At 51.4% G+C, this 9,563-nt stretch overlaps 1 long non-coding RNA gene across 1 annotated transcript; it reads left to right on the top strand.

The window, feature by feature from the left end:
• Window positions 1–263: 263 nt before the first annotated feature.
• On the top strand, window positions 264–2,214 carry LOC140634053 (uncharacterized). Its single transcript, XR_012031612.1, has 2 exons — window positions 264–808; window positions 1,978–2,214. It is a non-coding gene; the product is annotated as an uncharacterized lncRNA (long non-coding RNA).
• Window positions 2,215–9,563: the final 7,349 nt, after the last annotated feature.

Below are 9,563 nucleotides of genomic sequence, written 5' to 3'. Positions count from 1 at the left end.
TGGGAGACCCATGGAAGTCCTTGGGTCCTAGGTCATTGGGACCTGGAGGCACTGCCAATGCCAGCCCACCTGTTTCTTAATAGGAGCGCAGGTGGTGCTCAACACGTGATTGGCCGAACAGATGAATTCATCTTACATCTGATTGGTCCTCCTCACTGGGCTCCCTGCTGATTGGTCCTGCTGATTGGCTCCTCTTGTGATTTTCTTACTTGATGAATATTTTTCTCTGCAATCTTGGGTTCTTCAAAGGCATCCACCTTCATGTTTATTCACTCTGCCCCCATTGCGGGAGGCATCCCGGCCAGGTCCAGAGCCCCGGAGAACACCTGGGGCATAGCCTCTAACAGGACCTTGGGGGTGTGGGCACAGTGGGGACTGTGACAAGGGGTCGAGTCTTGGTCTCCAGTCCTTGCCGTCTTCCCTTCTCTTCTGCTTCCATCTGGATAGCCCAGACGCAGACTTCTGCTTGCTTGAATTTTCCACTAAGCCTTTGGATCTAGCCCCACCCTGCATTTGCTGACCTCACAGACCTCACTCTCATGATCTGAGTGGGGCTACAGTCACATCAGGGAGACAGACCCTTGATCTGCCAGGAGCCTATGAGGAAAAGGGGCGTCAGGTCATCTAGAGGACTCCTGAGGTGTTTGTCCGGACTCTCCCCCTGTCTTTTTTTTTTTGTCCCCCTGTCTTTTAACACCATCTTCTGATTTGACATATGGCCTCAGGGAGGGAGACAGGCCTTCTTTCTCTGGGTTTGCAAGCTGTAAGGATCATAAGCCTGGAGTTGCTGGTGGTCATCTTCCCCACGGTGAGGAGAAAGCCAGCCTAAGGAGGGTGTCAACAGAGGGAAACAGAGCTAAGAGAAGGGAGGGAAAAGATAGAGCCCTGGGAGGATGGTTTGAGCCTCTGCCTCCAGCCATGCCTGAAGCCAGTTCCACCCACTTGATTTCCCAGTTCTGGGGGCCAACAAATCATTGTGCCTTTTGCTTTCACTATTTGTATTCTGCTTCTTGCAGTAAGAGGTTCTGCCTACAACAGGCTGCAACCAAGGGGGCAGAACCAAACTCCAGTAGGGAAGCCAGGCCCAGAACAAAGAAGCAAAGAAGCCTCAGGGCTGATGTGCCCTTAATGTGGGTAGGGTTCTCGGCGAGGGGAGCTGGCTGTCAGCAGGGCTAGAGTCAGAGCTGCCTGTGTCCTCTGTCCTGATGTGACGTGGACCACGTGGGGACATTGTGGGGCCCATGAGGTGAGGCAAAGTAATTATTGCCGCACAGATCAGGAAACTGAGCTCTGAAGGGGGGAAGTGATTTTCCAGAAGTCACATAGCTAGTAAGAGGGGCAGAGTCCGGAATTGTCTGGGTCTAAAGCGCAAGGCCCCAATCATTGCTCGGAACTGCTGGAGTCAGAGACCCCGAGAATCATCTCAGAATTAGTTCTCATCTGATAAAAGAGGGTCCCAAGATGACAAAATCTACCCCACCCCATCCGTCTTGTCTCCAGGGCACACACCCTGGGCTTCCCCCTCCTACCCCTCTGGCTGGTCCTTCTTAGTTTCCTCAGCTGGATCTTTCCCATCTTCTCAATAACAGAGAACCCAGGGCTAGTGCTTCGACCTTTCTTCCCCTCCAGCAGTGTTTCTCCTAAGGGGAGACCATCCGGTCCCATAGAAACACCACCTACATACTGGTGACTCCCAAAGTGGCTCCTTCCCCCTGAACCCGGTCCATACATCAGCTGCCAGCTGTGCTTCTCCACTTGGATGCCTGATAGGCTTGGGCCTCAACTTTCTGCTACCCCAATACCCCTCAGTTTTATTGAGATGTGAGTGACATATAACATTGTGTAAGCTTAAGGAGTATAATGTGATGATTTGATACATCATATATATTTCAAAATGATTACCAAATAAGGTTAGTTAACACATCCATCGCCTCACATAATTACAGGTTTGTTTGTTTTTTTTTTTTGCCTGTGCAGTGAGAACATTCAAGATCTACTCTCCTATCAACTTTCAAACATATAATTAACTATAGTTACCAGGTGGTACATTAGATCCCCAGAACTTACTCATCTTCTAACAGGAAGCCTGTACATTTGGATCAACATCTCCCCATTCCTGCACTCCCAAGCCCCAGCAACCACAATTCTGCTGTTTTGATGGGTTTGGGTTTTTTGTTTGTTTGTTTGTTTTTAATGAGATGATATGGTAATTTGCCTTTGTTTGACTAATTTCACTTAGCATAGTGTCCTCAATTTCCTCCATATTGTTGCAAATGGTAGGATTTCCTTTTTAAAATTTTTTTGTGGCCAAATAATATTCCTTATATGCCATGTGATATATATATATATATATATATTATATTATATAATTACATAATATTTATTATATATAAATATATATTTAATATAATATATATTATATATTATATAATAATATAATATATATTATATATATAATGCATTTTCTGTAACCATTCATCCATCTATGGACACTTTGGTAGTTTTCATTCTTGGCTATTATGAAGAATGCTGCTATGAACTTAGGGGTGCAGATAGCTCTTGAAGATGGTGATTTTATCTCCTTCAGACATACACCCAGAGATAGAATGGCTGGGTCATAGGGAAGCTCTATTGTTAAGTTGTTGAGTGAACTCCATCCTGTCTTCTTCTTTTTTAAAAGATTAATTTACTTATTTGAGAGAAAGAGAGAGAGAGAGAGAGTGAGAGAGAAAGGAGAGGCAGAGGGAGAGAAAGGGAAAGAAGCACACTCCCTGCTGAGCACGGAGCCTGAGGCAGGCTCAATTTTAAGACCCTGAGATCATGACCTGAGCCAAAACCAAAAGTTGAATGCTTAACCAGCTGAGCCACCAGATGCCCCTCCATCCTGTTTTCTTTTTCCTTTTTTAAAGATTTATTTATTTATTCATTCATTCATGAGAGACAGAGAGAGAGAGACAGAGACACAGGCAGAGGGAGAGGCCGGCTCCATGCAGGGAGCCCGACGTGGGATTTGATCCCGGGGTCTCCAGGATCAGGCCCTGGGCCGAAGGCAGGTGCTAAACTGCTGAGCCACCCAGGGATCCCCTCCATCCTGTTTTCAATGATGGCTGAACCAATTTACATTCCGACCTGTAGTGCACTAGAGCTCCTGTTTCTCCTACCTGTGGGCCTATCCGCGTAGCCTGTCTGCCTAGAACAGCCCTGCTCCACACCACACCACACCACACCACACCACACCACACCACACCACACCACACCCTACCACAGCACAGCACAGCACAGCACACCACTTCTGCTCTATTCTCCTTGACCCCTGGGTCTTCTCCAGCCCTTCCCCTGGGCGTGGGTCCCTCCTCCTCCATGGGGACCAGGAAGTACGAGGGAGCAGGTGCTCAGACCCTGTGCATTGACTGTGTGCGCAGCCTTAGTGTCTGGGATTGAGAACAGAGTTTGCAAACAGCTGCCCACTGGGGTGATCGAGCTCTCTGTCTATTTCTTTTGGCTCTAGTGGATTTTTTTCTTTAACAACAACAAAAAATTATTTTAAAAGAGATTTAGATCTGCAGAAAATTACAAAGGTGGTCCAGAGAGGTACCATAAGCCCCACACCTAGTTTCCCTTATCATTATTTTTAAAAATATGGCAGTTTGGGGGTGCCTGGGCGGCTTAGATTAGTGTCAGACTCTTGATTTAGGCTCAGGTCATGATCCCGGGGTTGTGAGACTGAGCCTGTGTTGGGATCTTCGCTCAGCAAGGAGTCTGCTTGAGATTCTCTCTCTCTCTCTCTCTGCCCCTCCCCCTGCTCTCTGTAAAATAAATAAATCTTTATTTTTTTTAAGATTTTATTTTTTATTTATTCATAGAGACAGAGAGGCAGAGACACAGGCAGAGGGAGAAGCAGGCACCACACAGAGAGCCTGACGTGGGACTCGATCCTGGGTCTCCAGGATCACGCCCTGGGCTGCAGGCGGCGCTAAACCGCTGCGCCACTGGGGCTGCCCCTAAATAAATCTTTAAAAAATATGGTAGTTTTTAAAAATGAAGGTATTCAACAACAACAACAACAACAACAAAAAAAAAAAAAAAAAAAGAAAGAAAGAAAGAAGAAAAAAAAGTAAAAAAAAAAAAAAAATCTAGGTTTGTTATGTCCTGAAAATACCTTGAGCCACGCTAGCTTCAGAAAGGGGCTCCCCAGCCCCTCCCAGCCTGTCCCACTCACACAGTGTGTGTTTGCACTTACATCTGGTTGGGGTCACTCACACACATTCCCTGCCTGGCCTCTGTTGGTATTCAAGATTGGGACACTGGGTTAAAAGTAATAGCAGGTTGAGATTCTCGCATCGCTGAAGCATGAAATCTTTGAATTCATGGTCTTTGACACCTAGAATTACAGAATTTTCATATCTGTGCATTTGTTCAATGAGTACTTCTGCATGTCGCCTGTGTGCCAGGCCCTGTGCTGGGTGCGAGAGGGTTCTGTAGCTGTTGGGGTCAGAATGGATCATCTTACCGCAGGAATGGAGGCCAGAAGAACGAGAAGTGGCTGAGTGAGGCCCTCCTGCTCAGGCTGAGTGAGGCCCTCCTGCCTGCCGGGGTTTCATGGACCTTCCTCCCAGTGCCAGCAAGCAGGGTCCCATGCCCAGACAGGGCAACCCAGCAGGAGCCTGGGCCTGTAATCATTGGGCAAGAGCTCTCACACCTCGCCTCTTCTCTCAGGAAAGAAATTGTGTGTCTGTGTGCGTGCGTGTCTGTGTGCGTGTTGATCTCAGCGGGAAGTCTTAACTCCCTGTAGCCACCCGAAGCTCATGAGGACCCCAGGGCTCATTTTTGGGCTGGTTTCAGCACCCTGGTTCTCCACAGCACAAGCAGCCAGGGTGGCACAGGGCAAAGAAGTAACGTAGGAATAACGCTTAAACATTGAGGATACGAATAACCAAGGCCATCGTTTGCTGGGTAGTTACAGCAGCCCATTTGTTCATGGGAATCTCAAAAGAGCTCAGCAAGGTGGTCACTCCCCATTTTATATATGAGGAAACCAAGCCTCTGAGTGGCTAAGTAACTCGTTTGGGATTTTCCAATGGTCAAGGGCTGAAGCGGGGATTCAAACTGCACATCAGCTTGACTACTGAGCCTGTCTTCTCTCCTCTAAGCCACTATCTGACCCTCTTGCAGTTCTGCAAATTGAGGCTCATTGTAGCACTGAGCCACTTTCTTGTGAGACGGAAATAAGATGATGCATGTAAAGCACTTATCACAGTGCCTGCCGCATAGTAGGCGTGCAATAAACAGTTAGTACTAGAATTGTGCTTGATCCCAGAAGGGAGGCTGGTGCGGGTTTCCTATACCAGCCCTGCCACCTGGATGGGTGATGTCTGCACTGAGGTTGAGGAGTGTGTATGTGTGTCTGCTGTTTATTTATTCCCCACCTCCATCCTCTGCTGGAGGGAGGGACAGAGTGAGAGAGGAAGATCAGTCTAGTGAAGACAGGTGAGTTTCAAACAGCTTTCGGTGACTTGTGATTTATTCAGTTAAGAAACTGTGGAAAGAGTTAAGAAACTCTTAAACTTCCTTTAAGAAACTGTGCCCTGGCTCCCTCAACCTCATTCCTGATATTTTTATATCCAGCCAGGCAATGTCCCTTGACCAGGACAATTCCGAGCAAATATCTCCTTCTAGAAGCTTTTGAGAGACAGGGATTGCTGTGCCCATTTCACAGATGGGGAAATTGTGAGGCTCCACGGTGGACCTGCCCTCTACTGATCTGGGTGCTGTTGTGCGTAGAGCCTCCATGCGGGGCAGGGGGGTTTGGTCCCCCATGGGAGCTGTTTGGAGAGGTAGAGAACCGTGGGCTGGGCACTGGGCTTCCCTGGCTCTCATGCCAGCTCTGAGTCCCCCAGTGATTTCCCGGGACTCTGTTGTCCCATCCAACAGTGGAGGAATGGGACCAGATGACCTCTACCACAAATACTGTCACAGAATGAATAAACCAATAGAAAAGAATGAATCCCAGGCTGGGAAAGGTGGATTAAGCCTTGTTGAGGGGGGTCAGGGTCTAGACAGGGCAGGAGGATCATGAGACCAGAGATGGCTCTCTGAAGATAAGCTCCCGACCCTGGCAGGAAAGGGCTGCACCCAGGTACACAGCTGGGAAAAGCAGACCCCGGCTGGGGACACCTGGCCCCAAGGCCCCGGGCAGTCCCACTGAGGCCCAGTCCTGGGAAAGTGGGGAGATGAGGTGCTGGGGCTGCAGCTGGGCCACTGGTCCCAGCTCTCTGGACCTGAATGGCTTGGCCAGCAAGTGCTGTATGACTTAAATCTCGCCCAGTGCTCACGAACCCTTTCCTGTCCTGGACGTGAGAAATAGTCTCGGCTCCTCAACGTGGAAGGTGGAAGTAGAACTGCCCAAGAAGATGGAGAAGAAGGGATGGAGATCTGCTGGACGGCGGTGGCGGCGGGTGGGCGGCAGAGAAAGAGCAGAGGCTGCGGAGGCCGGCCAGGGATCCAGGTGGTGGGCTTCCAGCCAGCAACCCCACCTCCACCCCTGCTGGGGAACCAGCCCTGGCTGCACAAAGCCCCTGGGCGGCTCCATGCCTGGGATTCTCCTGGACACTGATTGTGCTGGGCCTTCAGCCCCCCACCCCTGGCCTGCACTCCTGCCCTCTCCCCCCCGCCTCTGTGCTGGTGGCTCTGCCTGGAGCCTCTCTCCTTCATGGGTCCTGGTGGCCCTGCTCATCCTCCTGCTCCAGGCTGAGCGTCACATCTCCCGGGAAGCCCTTGCGTCCCTCAGGCTAGACTGTAGCCTACTCTGCCCATAGCATGTGCCCCTTCCCGAGTGTCAAACCTGTCCTACCCAGCACTGTATCCCTGGAGCCTAGTAGGTGCTTAATAAAGGGATGGCATGTATTTATTCAATAACTATGTCTTATGCACAAAGTGCATGCCAGACTCTACCTGGGTCTGGGGATCCTGTGGGGCTGAGGATCCCTTTCCAAGCTGGGGAGGAGGATAGGAACAAGTGGAGACATCAAGGGGCAAAGAGGTAACCCTACATGACACATGGTGGAAGAACCAGGAGAGGGACATGCCTGCTTGGGTGAGGGCCAGCTTCACTGACGGGGTGACGTAATACGCCAGAGGGGGGTGCATAGATGGGGGCTAGGGAGACCAGCTTTCCTGGTTTGCTTGGTTCTGAGGGATTCCTGGGACACAGGACTTCCAGTGCTAAAACAGGGACAGTCTTAGGTAAAATGGGATGAGCTGGTCACCTGAATGGAGACACAAGCCCTGCTGGGAGGAGCTTGGAGTTGGGTGAGGCCATCAGGCCTGGAAACAGGTACTATGAATGAAGAGCGAAGGGCCTGGGTGCAGGTGTGGTGCGCCCCGACCTGGCCAAGTGCTCTAGGCTCGTGAACTCACTGAATCCTCACAGCAATCGTACGGGGGAGGCACTGCCACCATCCCCGTTCTACAGATGCAGAAACTGAGGCCCGGTGCAGTGTGGCAGCTTGCCTGGGTCACACACTGGTGAGTAGTGGAGCCCAAGTTCGCAGCCAGGCTGAGTCTGGAGGCCGAGGCTCTCACCACCCCGCCCGGCTGTGGCTGTAACAGTGACGGTGACAATGGGCAGCTTGGACCAGAGGAGTCCTCCCTCATGCAGGAGGGCCAGGTGCTGCTTGAATCCTCTCCTCCTCATTTGACCACTTTTTGCCCTACTTTTTTGCTCACGTCTTTTGCCCCAGGACAGATGGGAGGCCGAGGTCCAGAGCCATCGAGGATGTGCTCCGGGTCACTCAGGGCACGAGGGGCAGAGACAGGACTTGAACTCAGGCTCCTCTGAACCCAGAGTCTTGTGCTGTCTGTGACGTCAGCACCTGAGCCCGGTGACAAGGCCTGAGTCTGGGGCTCAGCACCCCTGGGTGATCGGGAGGGAAACTGGAGAACATTTGGAAGTGTGAGGTGCTTGCTTTCATCCCCATTCCAGGAAGGCCGCTCTGCCCAGGGCCTACTCACCCCCTGGCTCAGCAGGTAGAAGCCCAGGCGTTGGGCAGGTGCTGGCTGCCAACCAGCCAGAAACCATCCTCCTCCCGAGATGCCGAGTGTGTCCCCGAGCTGACATAGGTACTCCCTCAAACTTGGGCACAGATAGAGCTGGAGTGCCTTGAGCTGGATCTCAGAGAATGAGAGATGCCTCTGCCCAGTAGATGCTTTACAGGAAAGCACGAGGCCCGACTTCCATGAGGGAGTGTAGGCCACAAGCAAATGACAGTGATGTGGGCTGTGGCTGGGGGAGCAGATGATGAAATGCCCAGGTCGTGATCAGATGGAAGCATTGCTTGCAGCCATGGCCTGTGCTCAAAGGTGGGGGCTTAGGCGGGGTAGGTCAACACCTGCACAGCTCGAAATGTATTTCCTCTTATGGTGGGAATGCTGGGAGAGAGGTGGTGGTGGTGGGAGGTAAGGGAGCATGGGCAGCTTTGATGGCCATGGACGGTGGGATGGCAAGCTGTTGCTGGATGGCGAGCAGGGCCACGATGATTCTGATGGTGTGTAGGAAGATGTGGCTTTAATCTGGACAATGGGTAGGAGGGGTGAGCATCTCAAAACAGCCCTCTTGTCACTGACCCCAGCCCTGACGTGGCTCAGAGCAGTCCAGGGTGCAGAGCCAGAGGAGGCTGGGTGATGGCCTTAGGGTAGGCCCAGGTGGAGTCTGCAGGGCCCGCAGAGGCTGGATGTGTCAATTTGGGGGCCCAGAGGAGAAGTCAGGGCCCCAAGGGAAGGCCAAGAGTTGGCTCCTAGTTGACAGAGTAGGGGAAGTAACTAGAGTCTTAAGGGCTGAACAAACAGATCTGAGCATTCATATTCAAACCGAATTGGTACATTTGAGTAAGGTTGGCTGCAGGAGTGGTGTAGGGCCTTGACCTTGGAGTGACTTTTCCCCTCCTGGGTTTGCCTGGGTATGCCTCCTCTTGCTGATCCTACCAAGCACCGCTCGTGTCTATTCCCCAGGACTCTCTAGGCTTCCTCACTTCCTGGCTGTTCCTCCTGTGGCTACTTCCACCTGGAACTCCCCTCCCTCCCCTCTGACCTGAGTCCTATCACCTCTGCCTGTCAGAGTTCTTCCCTTCCTTCAAAGTTCAGCTCATATGACCTTCCCCTCAAGTCTGTCCAGATCCCCCCAAAGCCGTACATGGTCTCCCTCCTCTTCCCCTGAGCATGAGTAAAGAGAGTGTGGCTGTGTGACCTCAGGTGAGTCTCTGCCCCTCTCTGAGTCTATGTTTTCATTTGTGGGGTGGAGGAGGTGATACTCACGGACCAGACTGTTGCCATGTAATTGTGGCACAGGGGTGCAAGAGCATCTGGCTCTGGGGCTCCCAAACAGACCAGGTTCGGCCACTCACCACTGGCAAAATCCAGAGGTGGAGGGAGGAGAGGTGGTGGAGCAAGAAAGGGATTGATTTCAATGAGGCCAACACCCGGAAGACAGCGGACTGGTATCCCAAAGACTGTCTCCAAAGCGCTGAAAATACCTCCAGGCTTATAAGGAAAATGTGGGACAGGTTGGT

The sequence above is a fragment of the Canis lupus genome, chromosome 5, assembly GCF_048164855.1.
Source record: "Canis lupus baileyi chromosome 5, mCanLup2.hap1, whole genome shotgun sequence".
Classification (NCBI taxonomy): Eukaryota; Metazoa; Chordata; class Mammalia; order Carnivora; family Canidae; genus Canis; species Canis lupus.
This window is presented reverse-complemented; position numbering and strand designations above follow the sequence as displayed.